This window comes from Fukomys damarensis, unplaced genomic scaffold, assembly GCF_012274545.1.
Source record: "Fukomys damarensis isolate Sample0158 unplaced genomic scaffold, DMR_v1.0_HiC HiC_scaffold_27, whole genome shotgun sequence".
In the NCBI taxonomy this organism is placed as follows: domain Eukaryota; kingdom Metazoa; phylum Chordata; class Mammalia; order Rodentia; family Bathyergidae; genus Fukomys; species Fukomys damarensis.
Genome location: NW_022900939.1, coordinates 16,104,927 through 16,125,340, shown reverse-complemented (window position 1 = coordinate 16,125,340; position 20,414 = coordinate 16,104,927). Strand labels below are relative to the sequence as shown.

General features: G+C 44.1%; 1 long non-coding RNA gene across 2 annotated transcripts; it reads left to right on the top strand.

Annotated features, from left to right (window-relative positions):
• Positions 1-563: 563 nt before the first annotated feature.
• LOC104854198 lies at positions 564-9,737 on the top strand. 2 transcript variants are annotated; one of them, XR_778021.2, is made up of 5 exons: positions 564-1,605; positions 5,589-5,763; positions 8,361-8,607; positions 9,048-9,163; positions 9,466-9,737. It is a non-coding gene; the product is annotated as an uncharacterized LOC104854198 (long non-coding RNA). The 2 variants fall into 2 exon arrangements; XR_778022.2 differs by lacking the exon at positions 9,048-9,163 and having other exon boundaries at positions 9,466-9,736.
• Positions 9,738-20,414: the final 10,677 nt, after the last annotated feature.

The following is a 20,414-nucleotide window of genomic DNA, read 5'->3' as shown; positions in this document are numbered from 1 at the left end:
TTTATGTTTTATGTCCCAGTCTGGGTCCTAGTGTCAATAAAGCAAGTATTAGTTAATATCTGTTCTCCTTTGTCCTCTCCACTGGACATGGGTACAGCCTCTGTCACCTGGCATCTTCCTTGTTACTAAACACAACTCTCACCTGCACCCTCCTTTCCTTTGACCTTTTTGCTGTACCCCTGTAGCTGATCTCAAACTCCTGGACTCTAGAAATCCTCTTGCCTCAGCCTCCTTGGCAACTAGAAGTATAGGCACAGGCCATTTTGTCTGGTTATATTTATCATCACTGCCAAACCAAAGCTCATATGTTTATAAGAAAATATCAAACACTGGCATCCTGAATTATCAGCTGCATATTTTCTGTCTTCCCTCTAGACCACCGCATTTGTTTGGATGGTTTATAATGCTGGGCATTGAAACCAGGGCCTCCACCACACCCTCTATCACTGAGCTACACCCTCAGCCCCCACACTGTTCTTACACGGGTCAATGTGGCATTATACTTTAGATCTAAAATGCCCCCACCCAAAGTCTCGGGGTGGGAGGTGACTGGATCACGTGGGCGCTGCAGTCACCCCTGCAGTCCGTCGTCCACTGGCCAGTTCAGCAGCCAGCTGTGCCGTTAGGAGGGGGGGCCCCGGTTAGAGGTTGCGCCCTGAGAGTGCCCTGGAATGGTGCATCCTTCTCCCCAGCTCCTCCCTTCCCGCTCCTCTTCCGGGCTGCCCTGGGTTGGGCAGCCTCCCTCCTCCGGGTCCTTCCTCCACGCCGTTGCTGCTTTAGAACCGACGGACTGGACAGAAGCCGACTGAACCTGAGTCCAGATAAACCTCTCCTTTAAATTGAGGACGTCGAGTATTTTGTCCCAGCGAGAGGAACGCTGACCGACACAAGTGACCAAATAAAGCACCGTGTTCCGTCAGTGTGGGTAATGCGGTCACTGAACGACACGAGTGCATTATCTCTGACCCAGCAGAAAGCCGTCTGGAAGCGCGAGTCCCCGGCTGCTGATCCGTGGGGTCCGAAGCCGCTCCGCCCGGGACGCGCGCGCCTGGGCACTTGAGGCGCGTTGGCCGAGGCCGGACCGACCGCGAAGTCCCCGGGAAAGGGGCTCTTCGCAAGGAAACCCAAGGCCCAGGCTTGTGCCCGGCAGGGGGCGACCTCACCTTCCGGACCCAGGACGCCTGGGCCGAAACTCCAGAGACCAAAACTCCTTGGAGACCAGAATCCCCGGGCCTTGGTTTTCTCCGCATCCGATTCCCTTCGTTCCCTGAGTTCTACCAAAGGCTCTGAGGTTGGAAGACCCGGTTTAGCGGCGCAGCTGGGCTAACCCCGGAACGTCACTGGGGTCCGCCGGGGACATCGGTGGCGAGAGGGCACCACCTTGCGGCCAGGGCGGAGGTGGCAGCGGCTGTCAGAATTTAAGAGGCAGCAGGAGGATCATGCCCCTTCCTGCCTTGGGGACCCCTGCCTTCTCTCAGGGACACCTCATCGACCCAGCTCTTCCCACCCCAGCTCCACCCAGCACTAGGAGGGGGCCTCAAAGCACACGTGTGGACACCTCAACCCCCACGAGAGAGCCCCTGTCCACCCCACCCTCTGAGACAGGTATGTGCATCCAGGGCCCATCTGTTCTTGGGGTGAGGTGACCAGAAGAGGACAGCTCCTGGCTGTGGAGTTCTTGCCATTTAGAGGGACAAAGGATGGAGGAGCAGCCCTCTTGGCTCCCAGGATTTCTTACCTAATGGGATGGGTGGGTCCTCATAGCTGGAGGGAGGATCTGAAGTGTAGGTCGCTTCCTGAGGGCTAAGGGCACCGATGTGCCTTTTCCTACCCCCGTCTGGCTTATCTGAACATTTTCTCTACCCCACCCCACCCCATATGAAATTTTTCTTCTCATTTCTCCATCTCTGGGTGCGTGCGTTCTCCTGGGTCTTATCCCTGTCTGCTTATTACATTCTTGCCCCTTTTTCTGCCGAGCTGGAGTCCATGTCTTCTCTCCTCTAAAATCCTTAGTCGTTGTTGTCATCGTCAGAGCCTACTTAGCCACTTCCATAAGTAGTTGTATGACTGTTGCAAATTCTTCATATAAATGAACTCACTTAATGCCCCTAACAACCTCTCTCTCTCTCTCTCTCCCTCCTTCCCTCCCTCCCTCTCCCAAGGCCTCATGCATGCTAGGCAAGCTCTCTGCCCCTGATTAACACCCTCAGCCCTCTTCTGTTTTTAATATCAACTATATTCATGACCTTGACTCTGTCTCATATCTGTCAGCACCTGCTACATCAATTTTCCCTCTTCATCTTTTATATTCAGTCTCTTCTTAACTGGCTCCTCTTGGAACAAACACACTCTCTTTTAGCCTGAGGCCTGTCATGACATGAGAAATCGAGTGGTTTAAGAAAAGTTTAGCAGAGCAGAAAGCACAGTTCTGGGTGTGTCCCTGGATGATTGACTTGTAGCCCAGCCAAATGAGAGGGGAAGGCCCGCCCCGGATATGGCTGGCTGGTAGCCCGGATGGAGTGAAAAGGGAAAGGAGAAGGAAATGTGTAGTCTTCTCCATCACCTTTAGTTTTAAGTCTCCAGTTTCTTCCGCCTTACTAGGTAGACTCATTGCGACCTTCCACTGAGCTTTCCGGCCTTCGAGTTTGGACTGGCTCAGCATCCTGATCCCTCTTGTTCTGTGGCCTCCATCTTGGGCTGAGCAGCTGCTTGACCGTCTGGTCCTCCAACCAAACAGCCATTGTGGGCTCTCCCGCCTCTCACCCTGTAAATCTACTCAATAAATCCTCTCGCATAGTTATCTGTATGTTTTCTGTTAATTCTCTCCATCTAGAGAACCCTAACTAATATGAGGCCATATTAGTTGACCCAACCACTAAGGGACACCTCACTTCTCTCCTTTTACCACTTTCTTTTATATCTTTTTAAAAGAGTAGGTCAGAAACTGTGTTGTTAGAAGTTGAGAAAGCAACTTTACCCAAGTTACACACTTATATTCACACACACTCTAATCCAGTAAAACGTCAAAAGAGAGAGTAGCTTGGCTCATCCCTCCTCCACTGACTCCCCTCCCTCCTCTCCTGCCAGGTCACTGTCCTTTCTTGCAATCAGGCATCCGTGTCCACCATCAGAAGTCACCCTAACTAACAGCTCCTGCCTAATCTCAGCTCTCTTGCTGGACACGTCACCGTGCTGTCCTGACATTCTCTCCTGTCCCTGGTGTCTATGAAAGCTTCCCTCTGCACCCTGACTTTATTACCATTATTTCCACCCAAGCTGCCTTTCTTCTTGATCTCTGCCTGCCAACATCCTGCTTCCTTGTCACCATTCAACTCGGGCATCGCCTCCCAGGCCTCCCCTCTACACCCTCATCACACGCATCCTGCTTTTAGGGAAATGGGCCTGGTGCACCAACTGCTCTTTGAACTGCCAGGAATGTGGTCACCTGTACTGGTTATTAGTAATATTAAGTTTTGCTGTTTGGATTTCAAGAAATACATTCACTCGGGATTTACTTCAAGTACCTGGAGGTGTGCAATAGGAATTTCTTAGCACCTGGCCATCTATCTATTTCCCTGCTTCTGGAAGTAGAAAATATTAATAGACACATGACCATTATTTCTAAGCCCCAAATCCCAGGGTAATGTCAGCCTTCTCTTAAAAGCTTGTGCATTGGCACTGAAACATTATAACTAATATGTACAGTGCTCCCTCCCCTACCTCCACATACAGTTCCTTTGTTTAGGAATCCCGATGGCTCATTCAAAAGCTCCCTGACTAAAGAGAGAAATTTTTTGCTTCCAAGAGTTTGCCTGACTTGGGCACGGTCGCTCATGCCTGAAATCCCAGCTCCTCAGGAGGCTGAAACAGGAGAATCACAAGTTGAGGGCCAGTCTGGACAATTTAGCAAGTCTTTGTCTCCAAATAAACTTTTAAGAGGCTGGGGACGTAGCTCAGTGGAAGAGCTTTTGTCTGGTACGCACAGGCCCTGGGATCAATCCCTAATATCAGAAGAAGGAAGGGAGAGAGGGAGGGAAGGAGAGAAAGACCCAATCCCCTCCTTCTACTTCCTGCAGAACCGATGGATTTTGACCTGTACAGCTCTGACCTTTGCCCCGGGGCAAGTGACGAAAGCCTTGAGTCCTCTGACTGATTTGCTGGACTGGGCAGCCCTTCTCTAGGAGCGGAGATGACGTTATGTCCCCCTCACCTGTTTTCCACGTACAGTGTGAGGACATCACGTTCAGGTGCACGGATGTTCTCACAGGGAGAAATTTCCTCTTTTGGCAGAAGATCGAAAGCAGTGAAAGCGAGATCTGAGTGGCTGGGATTGGTACAACCAAGCATGATCATCATGCTGGGCACTGCCCAAGCGCTCCGCATTCACCTTTATCCTTCTGAGAATTTTTGTGGGTTGACTAGTTTGCTTATTGAAAAGCTAAGAGATCTGTCTTTCTATAGTTTTATAGCTTCCCAGCAGATGGCAATGAAGTGTCTTGTTTCAACAGATTTAGTGTATTTTGTTCTGTGTCCACTTACAAAGGAGAACTGAGCTGGTAATCAGCAAGAGCAACAGGCGTAACATCATCTAAACATGAGTTTTACTTCTTCATAGGAAATCACTATTCTAATTTGTATGCCGATAGTTGAGCACATGTATATTTCAAAAATTCAGAAAAATTGTATTGTTAACACTGCACTGATTTACCATTTATACTAAATGTGTTGCATTTTACACCATCTGTTATTTGTCGGCAGCACCCAAAATGTATTCTTGAATTCCCAACTGAAAGCTACTGAACTTTCATTATTATATGAATTGCCGTCCATTGGCTGGGGATTTGGCTCAGTAGTTCTGCTGCCTGCCTCGCAAGCTCAAGGGCCCAAGTTCGATCCCTGGTACCAAAAAAACCGAAAAACAAAACTGTTATACAGGTTCTAATAATCCACAAAGTAAATTGTGTGACCATATATTAGAGATTACCCCTTAATGATCTTGTAATTATATAATAGGAATTATCCATTATTATAGTAAAATATTAAGACTTGATATTAATACGTGACAGTACTCACCAGCTCATTAATTATATATTCGTACGTCACATGCATGGAAACTCGCAGATAAAATAATAACTATTGGCTTTTTGTGTACCTACTCAAGTGTTTAAAATGAACTTCAAAATCAGAAAAGGGAGAGGGAAATGAAAGGGAATCAACTAGGCCACCGAATACATTTTTGGAGAAAGTAGATAAAAAGAATGCCAGATTAGGGTGTAAATTTACTGCCAACATTTATGCCAAGAATAACTTGAGAAAAAGTGCAAAGGAAAAAGAAAACAATGATGAATTATTTTCCCTCTCCAGGTATTATCTGGTGATGTGATTTGCATACTTAACAATGAAACAGTAGCTGAAATTTATCATACATATGTGTGTGTGTGTATATATATATGACATTTATTTTCACCATATTTAACTACCATTCATATAGGTAGGAATCTTTCAGAAATTGTTTATTCAGAAATTCTTACTAATAGCAAACTCTTTTCATGATCGCACCTGTTTTCTCTATATTGCAAATTCTTCAGGGATGCAGAAAAGTATCAACTGCAGAATGAAGATGCGAACAGGATCAACAGCATTATCACTGTACTAAGAAACAGAAGCTAAAATGCACTTTGATAATAACATGAAGAATTCAAAGTTGAATACTCTGGTTGCCAGGCGTGGTGGCACACACCTGAAATCCCAGCAACACCACAAGTATGTGCGGGGAATAGACTAGGGCAGAAACTAAAAATAGTTCTAGGGTGCTCTGCACTTCTTGCTTTGTGTCTTTAAGTGTGATATTGAATGATGGGGCAGAAATTTATTTTGACAGCGTCGCATGTTTTATATCATCCAAGAAAATATATAACTCTTCGTTTGCTTCAGCCAAATGCTGGAGTATGTTGAAAAGCCATTTACGGGACATAAAATTTAAAACCACTGTGGACTATGGGATGGGAAAATCAAGCAGATGCCATCTTGCTACTAAAGCTTGATTAGAGGGAATGTGCAGGGCATGGTGATGAGGTGAATAAAAAGGTAGATTGTAAAACACAAGTAGAAGTACGCTCCTGAAAACACTCCCCTTAAAATGTGTTCCTAATAGGAGTGCGCATAAAATTACTGTTAAGAGGAGAATTAAACAAGAACACAAAGCCAGTGCGTATTCCTTCCCTCGAAAGCATATAATGGGTTTAGAAAACCTTTTGAGAGAAATTATGAAAAGACAATATTGCTGCTAAACAGAGTGCAGAGTTTCCTGACAGTGACCCCCACTTCTCAAATATAAAAACCCAAATAGGGGAGGAAGATTCATTTCAAACGTGATATCTACCATCTACCTATGACCCCAAAACTGTATCTATTTTCCATGTCACTAACAATCTTTAATAGTGTGTTTATTTATTGAACTAGGGCCTCACTACATTGCTTTGGCTGGTCTCAGACTCACGAGTGGAAGAGATCCTCCCGCCTCAGCCCTCCGAGTAGCTGGGATTATAGGCATGAACCACCTTGCTCAGCGTAAAGGAAATATTTATGTTGCTGAAAGGACATCATAGCCTACTCAGTGTCTTCAGCTAGCACTTCTCTGGCCAGGCATGGTGGTGCATACCTATAATCCCAACACTTGGGACACTGAAGCAGGATTGAGGCACGAGTTTGTCATGCACTGAGCTATGTAGTGAGACCCAACTCAACACACACACCCCAAAGTCAGTCTTAAATTCTCATGCATACACAGAGCATTGGGAATCTGATTAAAACGCAAAATATGATTCAGTAATTCTGGGTCGGGATCTGGGATTCTGCATTCTAACAAACTCTTGGTGACGCTCTGATTCTGGATTCTTATAGCAGTGAGGGTCTGTGTGTATGAAATACCAGAGCTGGGTGAAAATGTCCTATTGACGGGCTGTGGTGGTTCAGTGGTAGAATTCTTGCCTAACATGCTTGAGGGCCTGGGTTTAATCCTCAGCCCTACCCAAAAGAATTACAATTGAAATTGACTGATCAATGTATGAGGCACTAAAAACCTAAAGCCATCTTTTCAAAATCTAGTGTCCTCCCTCAAGATGAGTATTTTTGTGGTATAATTTATTAGATGCATTCCCCAATAACTTTGTCTCTTTCAAGATATAACTAATTTTGTTTGTTTGTTTGTTTGTTTGTTTTTGAGACAGGGTCTCACTATGTAGTTGAGACTGCTCTGGAACTCACTATGTAGCCCAGGCTGGTCTCAAACTCACAGCGATCCTCCTGTCTCAGCCTCCCGAGTGCTGGGATTACAGGCGTGCGCCACCACACCTGGCAGTCAAGATATAACTAATTTTAAAAAGAAAAAAAGATATAACTAATTTTGCAGTGTTGTATCAGTGGAGAATATGGCCTATTAAAGTTAAATACACGAAAAACCAATGTAAGCCCATAATCACCTAGAATTAACTGTATTAAAACCAATATAAAGTCCGTTATCAATTAGAAAAGTCCAGCTGGGGATTTAGCACAATGGTTCCATCGCCTGTCTCCCAAGCACAAGCTTCCAAGTCCGATCCCTGGTACAACAAAATAAAAATAAAAATAAATTAGAAAAGTCCACCGATCTGATGTGCATGTCTTAAAATGTGAGTTATTAAAACCATCAAGAAGAATTTTATTTTCTTTAAGACAGATGTCTATTTTATACCAAATAATTAGATCCAAGTTACTTGAGCTTCTAATATTGTGAGTCATTTCAATTTTCCATTATTTTATGAGTCTATTCTTTTATGAGTCATTACTTAATTTATTACTCTATTATACTGTTATTGTGCTTATATAATTTATTCATATCTGTAGTAATTGTTACTATTGAGAAGTAATGTAAATTTTAACTTGAGAAAGAGGCAATTTGAACAAGTTATACAGAAGGCCATACGGGCTGGTGGTAGCCCTGGTTAGGGTAGCATATTTAATAAAGAATAAAATCAGCCAGACACAGTGGTACATGGCTGTAGTCCCAGCACTCTGGGAGGCTGAGGCAGGAGGATTGCAAATTTGAGCCCAGCCTGGGCAACTTAGCAATTTAATGAGGCCCTACCTCAAAATAAAAAGAGGCTAGAGATGTAGTTCAGTGCAAAGGCCCTTAGTTCACACCTCAGTAAACAATAAAACCCATTTGCCTGGTCTTAAGGCACTTGGTACCCTGAAATTTCTGCCTTATATGATTAAAAGAATCAAAACATAGTCTGAGATTTTGATGGGCCCTCAGACAGTGTGAGGAAACCCATGATGATATGGAAAACACACATCTTGGCCATGGATCTATCTCCTAGGGACCTAGGAAGACCAACTACCAAGAACTCATGGAAAAAAAATCGGGCTTGCAAACCTGCAGGACGTAATATCCTAGACTGGAATCTTCTCTGGGGTCCACGACAGCTCCAGCTACTAAGTTTCTTTGTTCTTCACCCGAGTCATCCAAGTGACTCACTGTCTCTCACTCCTTCCTCCTTTTCACCTCTGTGCCTGCTCTCTGGGGTAGCCCGATTCAAAGGAGAGATCTGCCCAGGCGTGAGTAAGGTAGGTGTTGTTCCTGCCACACAAAACGCTCCTCTCCAGAACCTCAGGCTTGTGCTTGGGGCAAATGTCCCCTGGGAGGACTCTGCTGCCCGGGGTAGGGGGTGAGAGCCCCTCACTTACTCGGGAGGGCTATGGGCTCGCCAGGTAGTGAACCTTCTGAAAGCAGTCTTTTGGTTTAAAAACACCCTTGACGGAAGTTTCCTCTATAAATAGCATTTATTTTCCTGACTGTAAAAGTAATGTCTGCTTGTTTCAGAAAATGGAAAAGAGGGTAAAGAAGTCCCATAAAATAGCCACTTTATTTGGGCTGTATTTTCTTTTAGCTAAATACATATGTGTGCATGTATCTACGTGCATATCTAAATCTTGTATGTCACTGGGGATTTTAATGCTTATATTCTCTTCTTTGTGTACACGGTGAAAATGGTCCTATTATAAAGCATGCTCTTCAGAAACGCCCTTGCTAATCGGCTCTGTCATATTCCAATAAGAGATAGGCGATTGTCAGCCACTTCGCAATCCTTGGACAGACGTCGGTTTTAACCAGATTTCATCGGTATGAAAATATAGTCAGGGTGGCTGTGGGGACGGGACAAAGCCGTGTATGGTGCTTTGGGGTTCTCACCCCAAGCCTACTCCCGCCTGGCAGTGGAGACTCCATCCGTACAAGCCAAGTCTCCAAGAGGGTGAAGACCTGGTGTGGGATTTTGTTTATGGGAAAGGAGCTGGTGGTGAAGGCTGACAAGATTAGAGAGCTAAGCCGCTGGGCCGCACCTGGAGGCGGTCCTGCGTGCTGCATTTACAACAGGGGCCTGGGAGTGATATAAATGAGTAATGTATCCTGATGCTCTTTTCCAGGCGAGCTGCAGAAATTGGCAGGGGCCCTTCAGTGTGCTGTCGATGTGTCTGGAATTCAAATAATTTGATTCCGAGATACAGTGACAATGGAGAGCAAGCCATTACCTCGAGACACGGATGCAGACAGCTGCTGCGACCCCTGTTCATGGGAGGGAAACCGCTGCTCCCCATGGCCACCCCCCCGGAAACCTCTAGCATGCCTCGCTGCTGTTGCCCTTACTCAAGGACATTAAATTAAAAAGTATGCAGCTGGCAATTCTTTTTCTCTGTTTTTTCTTTTTCCCTTGTCCAGGCAGTGAAGAATGGGGGAAAGTAAAAGAAAAACCTTGACTGAAAGTGATACGTCTCTTTAAAAAAATGATGCTGACATTAGACACAGCTCAGGAAGAGCACGATTTGAATAGCAGGTGGCACTGCGGCATACGGGAGCCCATGCTTTCTCTGCTTTTAGACTTGTCTTTGTTGACTGTGCGAGTTCGTATTTTTCTAAGGTGTAATAGCTGGGAGGATTCCATCAGTAATAAGAGAAGATCCGGTGAGCTGGGTCTGTTATCCTTGCAATCACAAGGCATTTTGCTCGTGTGAGCTGTCATTTCCATTAGGGGAACTGATAAGCAGATTCTGACTTTATTATTTGCCCAAATAGAGTGCTCTTGTTTGCAGAGTGTTTCGTTCTCCTGAAGCACTTTATTTTTTAATCCTTTTTTGTCCACGGCGCAGCATTCTGGAAAAGAACCCAGACGGGACGGTGAGCTGTTTCTTAGGATTCCAGGTTTACCACTGTGACTTTCTTTCTCTGGATCTCCTTTTCTCCTACAAAAGGAAAGTGCTAGTCATCCCCCTCCAGGTCCCCAGGTCCCTGATTCAGACTCTGTTATCTCATGTGACAATGCATCACCACCCTTAAAAGCCCAGGCAAATTCCCAGGTATCTTGGCCCCACCTTCCCTACAAAAGTCATGGTCCTTGAAGGTGAATTTGGCAATTTTAACATTGTGACTTTTTCTTAACCCTCATAGTTCTCAGAGTGTGAACGTGCAAATCATTCCAGCCAATTAGTTGTCCCTCAGTCTCCGTGTGAATGGGTTCCAGGATTCCTCTTAGACACCCAATCTGTGGGTGCTCAAGGTCTTCATACAAAATAGCATAGTGTTTGCATGTAACATATACATCCTCTCATATATTTTATATTATCTCTAATTTACTTATATCACCTAATATAATCAATGCCCTATCGATAGTTGTTACACTGTATTGATGATGATAAGAATATATCTGTATATGTTCAGTACAGTCACAGGTTTTTTAAAAAGTATTTTTGATCTGTAGTTGGTTGGATCTGTGCATGCGGGACTCGCGGATGCATAATATTTGCCATGTGACAGATGAGGTCTGATGCTTTGTTATTTTCAGAACAACTTTGCGAGGTATGTAGTATGTAGGAATTATTATTCCAACGTTATAATTTTAAGAAATAATTTATGATATGCCTTGTTTCTGTTACGGAGGTACCATGGACAGTTTCAAAAGAGGGTAATGAACGGATCACAATTCATCAATGCACAACCCTGGATCCGGCCTTTCTCCTGGACCCTTAAATTTAAGATGCAGCCTTAAGACAATTAAGCCAATGTCCAAGTAGCGAAGGTCAGTTCAGCAGTGGAACCCATGCGCTCCCGAAAAGTACCCAGGAATGTGGTCACAGGTCTACACTGAAATGCTCAGATTAACTCACGGGTCTCTGGCTGCGGAGTTAGGATGGCAGCCAGCCAGCATGGAGAACGTCATTCTTTCCTAATTAGCAGCTGTTTGATTTGCAGCCGTTGCCCTTTATAAAGCATCCCTGAGTTGGTGACAAGATTTCAAACACTGTGTAGAGTGCTTTACATGCTTCATATGTGTACACACATGTATTACACATATGTATCTAAAATTTCATTTGAACCCGTTAACCATCTATAATGTTCTGTTATTACCCCTATAGCATACTTGAGGAGACCAAGACCCAGAGAAAGTAGTTAAATTGTCCACTGCCACACAGCCATCCTGAGTGACAACACTGCGATCAAAGGGTACAGAAAACTATTCCTTAGTTCTGTCCACTGAAAGACCAGCTCTACTTTTTTAAAACAAGCTTTATGGAGATATCACATACATGATAAAATTCACCCCTTTTTTGCCAACCCGGGGATGGAACCCAGGACCTTGCACAATGCTAGGCAAGCATTGTACCTCTGAGCTACACCCTGTATCAATATTTACTACAGAAACAGATGTAACCCGAGATACACAAATATATAAGAACTTACAAGATTGACCTACAGTAGCCACCCACAGAGGTGGATGCGGAAGAGCCCGGAGAATCTGTGTGCACACTGGAGACCAAAAGATTCAGTGGAAGGTCTGGAGCTGAGGGCTGAAGGATCTGCACTGGAAGCCAAGAGATGCTGTCAAGGTGAGGGCGCAGACTGGAGCTCCTCCAAAGAACAGAAGCAGATCCACCCTTCTCCATCTCCCTTTTGTACCATCCAGGCCACAAGCCACCCTGGGGGGGTCCTCCCCACCCTAGGGTATGGTTTCATATAGATGGAGTCATGTAGCATGCAAGCTTTTTGTGCCCGGATTTTCTCCTTTATTGCAGTGTTTCTGTTGCATGCTAGTAGGTTTCCTTTTCTTTTTGCTACTGAGCAGACTTTGTATATCTTGTTTAAGCATGTGTCCATTCAAGTCCTTCACCCATTTCAGTTGTGTTGTCTTCTGTGGAATGTAGACATTCTCTCTATACTCAGGGTTCAAGTCCTTTATCAGATACATATTTCACAAGTATTTCCTCTCGGTGTGTATCTTCTGGAAAGAGTCTGTATCTCCTCTCCCTAGTGAAACAGGGGAAAAATCACTGGCCCAGTGCTGCTAAATTTTTATTTAAAACTGCTTGGATTGGGAGTGGTCATTCCTAGACTCCGGACTTACTATAGATCCAGAGCCTGTATAAGCGCTGGCCTGAAGGTTTGAATTCAGAGGTAACTTTTGTTTTCTCCCAAGCAGAATCCAAACAGAAACTACAAACTTCCTCAACATCTCCCTGTGCCTTTGGATTTTTTTTTTCAATCCACTATTTCACTTCAGATATGGCCCTTTGCTCTCTCTGCTTTACGTAGAGACATCCCATGCACAATAATTCTCATCTCTTGTCCCCGCAGGTAGCCACAGGAGTGGCCGGTAATTCCCCGAGGGCACCACCAAACATCAGCCTGATGCAACATTTTTTAGCTGTGTTTCTGGGTCCAATATTTTCTATATTTGTTTTTCCTACGGCTCAGTTTTGCATTGAAATATCTCTGGATCTGTGTTATTCAGTTGTAAGTTATCTTAGGCCTCTGACTTGCCCAAACTAAACATTGTCCTGTTTAGATGCTCCTTCATCTTTGTAGCGGTGGTCTGGTCTGACTGGTCTGACTCGTTGCCCTAGCTTTGCTCCCGGGTTACCTTGATTTCATTATAAACCATAAAAGTCATGGTAGGGTAGAACTAAAGGGTTCACACTTCTCCTAATGATCCCAATTGCCCAGAAGTTAAGAGCAACTATCTTGTCATCTTCAACCAGAGTGATGTTGTGAAACACTGGAGTATATACTTGATTATCTTGCTTATAGAATGCTAACGTCTGAGCACTTCAGTTAGAATAAGATCTGATCTCATCCCCAACTTGGTAGACCCTACCTGATTTGACCTCAGGGATCTCCTTTCCTCTCCACCTACTTTGGACTTCTTGCTGTTATTTGAATTTGCCAAGCTTGCCCTTGGCTTATGCCTTTACCCTTGCCTATCCCTTCTATTTTTGCTTTTGTGTGTGGGGGGGTGGTACCAGGGATCGAACTCAGGACCTTATACTAGCCAGGCAGGCGCCACACCACTAAGCTACATCCTTGGCCCTTCCCTCTGTTTTTGAGTGGCTGTAAGACTGGATCCTTTCTATCATTTGGTCCTAGCTCAAAGTCTTCCCTGGCCATCACCCACCTTGCTTTGTGCCTCTTAATTTCCTGTCATATTGTCCTATTTTATTTTCTTAATTTCACTTATCCCTTTTTGTAATGAACTTGCTCATTTATTTGTGCATTTATTTATACCGTTTCCTCTCACCTGAACTAAGTGCCATGATAGGAGGAACTCTGTCTTCTCACCCACGGAACTGTGTCTTCATTGTCTGGCCCGTCAGAGATACTCAGTACATCGTTACTGAGTGCATGTATGTGCGTGTGGATGCTAGGAGATGGTCTCATTGCTTTAGGTAGATTATCCATAATTTTTACAACAATACGTTATGGTTCGTATCTAGATATCTCCCCAAAGCCTCATAAGCTTGTAGGTATGGCTTATTAAAGATGATTGGATCATGGGGGCATAAACTTATTAGTGGATTAGTAAACTAATGAATTTATAGCTAAATGTGATATTGAGAGAGGAAGTCCGGTTGGAGGAGATGGGTCACAGGGGCCATGGCCTGGAAGGCTCCATCTCCCGCCCTCCACCCTTCATCTTTCTCTCTGCTACCCATCATTATGCTGTCTCTCCTCTGCCATGTACCCTGATGTGGAGTCCTCTGACTGTACTGAAACCTCTACAGACTGTGAGCTGAAATAAACCTTTCCCCTTTTAAATGTAAGAGTCGGATATGGTGTCTCAGTAACAAAAATGTACCTAAAATAGTACACTCCACTTGATCTGAGCCAAAGGACCGAAAAGTGATACAATATGCTAATGTAGTATCTCCCCATTTTACAGATCTGAAGACTGATTAGATCCAAGCCTGCTTGTTTCCAAAGACTATTTTTCTACATTAAGTGTCCCGTTTTTTCAGATAATATTAAATGCAATAATAAAGGTCTATGTCGGCAAGTGCTTTGAACATTGTATCTTCATTGGTTGTATTAAAATGTGAAGTCTTCTCTCTTGGAAATAAATGAAAAGGTAATTTCCAACAGTCAAAGAAAATGCCATTTTATCATATAAAATGAAAGAGGGGATAAAAAAATTCGTGAAGTAGAAGCAATATAATGGGTCTGGGACCAAATGATCTGGATTAAGTAAAGTTTAGACTTTTCCCCAGGCTCAGTTTCCTCTCCTATAAAACTGGGATAGAACTATCTGCTGTGTGCAATTTTTGTAAAAACATAGTAGCATTGATTTAATAATGCTGCCAAGAATCAGAATTTTGTTGCTGGAAAATTGTAAGAGATGGTTTACCATTGAGTCGGCACTGAGTCTAGATAAGATCAAGAACCTTTTCAACTTCCCACTATGATTACATCATTCTAGTCAGTGCTTTTCCAACTCTGTCAAAGATGTGCAGTATTGTTTTGTTTTTAATTTTTTCAATCCCCCATGAGTTGATAGGTTTGCAAAACACAATACAATTGGAACACATGATTTAAAACAGAATCCAAAATAAGAAGCCCAAAATTGGTATCACTGGACTCAACCAACATAAAATTACTTCCTCAAATTTCCCAAAACATTTCTAGTATGTTTTAACTACAGCTTGTTGCATAACAAACTACCCCCAAACTCAGTGGCTTAAAACAATTATCTATCTTACGTAATTTCTCTGAGTTACAAATTCATGAGCAGCTCAGGGATTTGGAGAATTTCTTACGAGGTTGTTATATTCAAGATGCAAGCCAGGGCTATGATCCTCCAAGGCTTGACCCCGGCTGGGGGATTTGCCTTCTATCTACTTCCTTTGCATGATTGGAAAATGAGAGGTCTCAGGGTGGGAGACCTCTCAGTTCCTCTCCACCCATGCAGACCTCTTGCGGAGCTGTTTGAATGTCTTCACAGCAAGGCAGCTGGTCTATTCCACAAGAAGCATCCAGGAGGCAGCGAGGTGGAAAACACAACCTCGGGGGTCATCGTTATGTTAGGGGTTAGATACCCTTAGCCCTCTTCCGTGTGGGTGGAGACTTCACAGGGTTTGAAGCCAGGAGAGGAGGTAGGATTCTTTGGATCATCTTGTAGACCGGCCACGGCAAATGCCTGACTTCCATACTCACCTGTCTGCCCACCAAATTTTCTGTGCTAAATTCTTAATCTATTCAAATTCCTCTTTTTGCAAATGAGAAAAATGAGGTCTGCAGGAAGACACAGCCCTATATATTTGTAAAATCGGGATTCTTGATTTCCGAAATTCTTTCTATCACCTTGTCTTTGTATGTTTCACAAGCTGCGCAGTGAAACAGGAGCATTAGCCTGGAGCTGCTTCTTAAGTAATTAGAAAGAATGGGTGGGGGACGCTGAGAAAGACAGGGCCAGAGATCTAGAGAAGAGGATGCCCTGGGTCCTCTTAGGATCACCGCAAAGCTATCCTAAGGCGGCTATCGAACAGGATAGTTCAGTGAGCCAAGCTCAAAAGCATCACGATGTGACAATGGAAATTGACCTGATTTAGCTTCAAAGATTCTATTAACTCGGGGAAATGATGAACCTCCGGGCGAATTAATACACGGCCAGTGGTAGCGAACAGAAGAGACTCCAGTGCTTTGAAACTTCTTTTAACCTGGCGCTGAGATGTGCGAACCAAACGCGAATGCTCAGGTGCTTGCCCCTATAATGCACACATCTAAGAGCCACAGGATTACATCTTGATCCTAATTACAAAGAAGATGTGGAAAGTGTAGTAAACTCATTTTATAGGTTGAGAAATACCTGCCTCAGAAATCGGCATTAAGTGAATACCCTTAAACGCCTTATTTGGGGAAGGGGTTGCTTGCTTGAGATAGATTCTTTATTTATAAGGTCATTAAGATTGTGACAAATGAACACTGCTATTTCGCCGAATTCTAGACTATATTTTTCTTCTTTTTATCTCCCTGCTCTCCTCCTAATTGATTCAAAGCCCCAAACAAGAGAAACCCACGATTCTGAAGATTTTTTTGAAAGACAATTTCTTTTGTTTGGAATAATTCCCAAAGCATAAAAAAGTATTAAGAATAAAAATTGTATGCTTTTATTTCCTTTAGCTAGATTTGCCTTTTATTTACATTTTTACCCCATGTGCTGTGCTATTTATCTCTCTTCTCTCATCACACACACACACACACACACACACACACACACGCATGCACTCACACGTATACATGTGATTTTTCTCAACTATTTGCATATAAATTTATTTACTCCTAAGTATTTAGCATGTATTTTCTAATCATAGGTACATTCTCTTACATACCTACAGTACAGCTGTCAACACTGGTAAATGTCACATGAATGTAGTGCTTGTCACTAATCTACCAGGTCACGTTCCAACTCTCATAATTGGCACAGCGATATCTTCTGTTGAATTTCTACCCCTTAGAGTGAGGGATTCCAAATAAGGCCAGGTATTGGAGTTAGTTGTCAGGTGTCCTGGCCTTCTTTACTCTGAAAACTGCAACGGCCTTTCTTTATCTTTCGTGACATTGACAGTTTCAAAAAGTAAATCTACCCCTACACTTTGTTTTAAAAAGAGAATATTCATCCTTATGAATTTGTCTGATAATTTGTCTCATAATTGCGTCCAAGTCATGCGTCCTCAGCTGGACTCCTCTTTGGCAGGCAGTGCATCTGGAAGCCCATAAGGTCCATCAGTTCTGATGGACCTAGTCCAAGGAGTGCCCTATTCTGCCATTTGTGCATTTGTGACTAATAAGCAATATACAGCAAGATTCTCTGAGGCCATCTGATCCAGATATCCAGGACTGTTCTTTGCTTCTTTCTTGAAATTTGGTGTCTACTGCTGATTCTGTCTTTACTGTGATTGCAAAATGATGACTTTTTCCAACTTTCACATTTTTCACATTTACAAATCGCCAGTCAAGATTCTCCTGTACGAATGAGCCATCTTTTCTTCCTCACTCATTTATTTTAAACAGGAATTCATGAATTTTTACCCCAAATAGTTTATAATTCATTGTTGTCCTTTTTTGTTTATTTGTTTTTGTTTTTTTGGTACCGGGAATCTAACTTGAGGCCTTGCACTTGCAAGGCAAGCGGTGGAACCACTGAGCCAAATCCCTGGCCCTGTTTTTTGTTTTTTGAGACAGGATTTTTCGAAGTCACTAAGTTACCCATGCAGAACTTGAACTTGACACCCTCCTGCCTCAGTCTCCCAGAGCGCTGGGATTATAGGCGTGCACTACCATGCCTAGCAATCCTTCATTTTCTGTAGTTAAATTGTCCTAGGTCAATGGAGAGTTCCTTTTAGCCGGCTCCTTTGTCCTTGTGATATGCCTACATATTCTTTTGGTTGTTGTTTTATTAGCACTTTTTAATTTCTGGTATAACAAAACGGTTCCGAACTATTCTGGCCTCCTTTGTCCTCACCCTACAGATGCTTGAGGTTTGTTCCTTATTTTGATTTTGACTTGTCACTTAGTCAGAAAATTGTGGAAATCTCATCTCTCCTATTTTTGACCCACCATCCCTTTCTCCTACCAGTTCAGCTGGTAAATATTTACTCCTGCTTTTCCAAGTGCACGACATTGGCCTACACTCTGTCAGTAATGGTAAAGAACTCGGCACTTTACAAACTCCTTGAATGCACATAACGGCCCTCTGCGGCAGTTTCTATTCATTGGCCCCACTTCAGAAACTGAAGCCCAGACAGGGTAAGTCACTTGCCTGAGGTCCTGCAGCTAATAAGTAACAGAAGTAGGTTTAAGCAAGGCTCTTAACCCTGTGCTCCGTTGGTTTGAGATAAGGACTTTCCTCCCAAATGAAGTTGTAGGGAAGAAAACGCTTAAAATGAAACAAAGAGTGTGTTGGGCAACAAATTCTATAAAAGCTTAGAAGAGACTTTAAAAAAAATTTAATAGCATATCAGTGCCTACCAGGTGTCAGGGGAGTACTAAGGGCTGGACACGTGGAGATAAACGAGACAGTGGCCCTGCCTTTGTAGAACTTGAGGTTTAGCAGCAGTTTCTTTATTTTTTGTTTGTTTTTGAGACAGGTATCACTTTGTAGAGGCCAGGCTGGCCTCAAACTCATGGCAATCCTCCTGCCTCAGCCTCCCAAGTATTGGGATTGCAAGTATATTGGAGGTCAATCAATCCTCTGACTGCCTAGAAAAGGGGACGGTGAGAGCTATGGAAAAAAAAAGACAATGGAGACTTGCATAAGTTCAAGTATACAAGGGACCAGGGGGTCAGGGCCTCCAAGCTGGCAAAACAAAGACACTCCGAATTGCCCTCTTTATTGGGTTGGTTGATAGGGAGTGTCAGCTGACTCAGAGGGTGGCAGTAATCCTGTGACATGATCTAATGTTACTTAGGAAGGTGAGAAGAGCAATACTTTCTCACAACAATAGTTGGCATGAGTTAAGCTGATGAGGAATTTGTCTCTCCCCAGGTGAAAGCTTTCTCTTTTTGTGTTACTACTCAGTTCTCAAAGTCCCAGGATGTCCTCGGCTGACGTAATCTTGCCCTTGAGTGTCACAGGACTATTGAGGCCTCAGGCAGCCCTCATTGTAGCTTAATTGTGAAATGTTTCTCCCCAAAATTATGTAGAATGGCTCCCAACATAGGGGTGCACCACCATGCCCAGCTAGCAGCCATTTCTTTCTTAAGAGACAGAATCTTGCTGTATTGCCCAGACTGGCCTGGAACTCCAGGACACAAGGAATCTGGCTGCCTCAGCCTGCGAGTAGTTGGGACTGTGGGTATCCGCCACCTCACCCAGCTTAGCAGCGCTTTCTTACTGAAGTCAGGGAACAACCGACACAAACCGCAACAGGAGGAAGGAGAAGCATCGTCGATAACCACATAGACAGCAACCCCCACGCAAGAGGAGCTCACCTAATCCTGGTCTTTCCTACAATTACTCAGAAGACTCATCAGCACCGAAGTCCTAGAGTGAGCAGGCAAGTGGATGCCACTGAAGAGACCAAGGAGACTGTCAGGAAGGGGAGGGGTTGAGCCGAGGGTCCAGGGTCAAGTAAGAGGTCAGCAGAGATCACTCCGACCCAGGCCTGTGCCTGTCGCAACAGTAATAGGCCTGTAAAGGAACTGAGGAATAGATGTCATCCCTCCAGAAAGTGACAGATTTATTTTTGCAGTGCTAAAGATCAAACCCAAGGGCCCATGCATGCTAGACAAGAGAAGCACAATTGAAACCCCTCATGCGGTGGGCCACAGCCCCTCACCAGCCAGTGCCCAAACCACCACCCACAAACTCCAGGCTCACCCATATGCTTGATGGGCCAGTGTATGGCCTCCTGCGCTCATACGTGGGGCTTTGGGATCGTGTGTGTGTGCGAGGCTAGATTAGGATGTGTGACAACTAAATTGGTTTAGCAGAGTTCGGGGTAGAAAGAAGTCAGGCCTTTGGCTTGTTGCCTCCTACCTGCCCCGTTTCGCCTCTGTGATGCCTCTGCCACACCACCCCACTTTGAAGGCAGCCAAGTATGGACTGAAACCTCTACCAACTGGGAACCAACATGAACCTTTCTTCCTCTAACTTGTAGATGTTAGGTATTTTGTCTTAGCAACAGGAAAAGTAACTAAGACACCAGGTCAAGCTCCCCGCAACTCTTCCGCCCACACCACCCGGTTCCAGGTCCTGGACCAATCCAAATGTCTTCTCCTGAAGCCAGATAGCTACCCCAGGTTAATTAGATTGTTCAGTTGTTTCCACAGCACTTTTTACGTAGCTTCATTATGGTGCTAACCACACACTTGTGGTGCTTTGTTTACATGTTTGGCTAGACTGAACTCTAATATCCTCAATATGGAGAGAAAAATAATTGGTTTTCCTTATTTTGCAGATGAGAAAGCTGTTGTGAGGAGAGATGAAGTTGACAAGGCAGTAAGGCACAGGGTTAGGAAGCATGGCCAGAGCTGCCGCTGTGGGATCTTGGGCAGGGGATTTAACCCGCCTGGGCTTCAATTTCTGAAGCTGGTGACAACAAATAAAAACTGA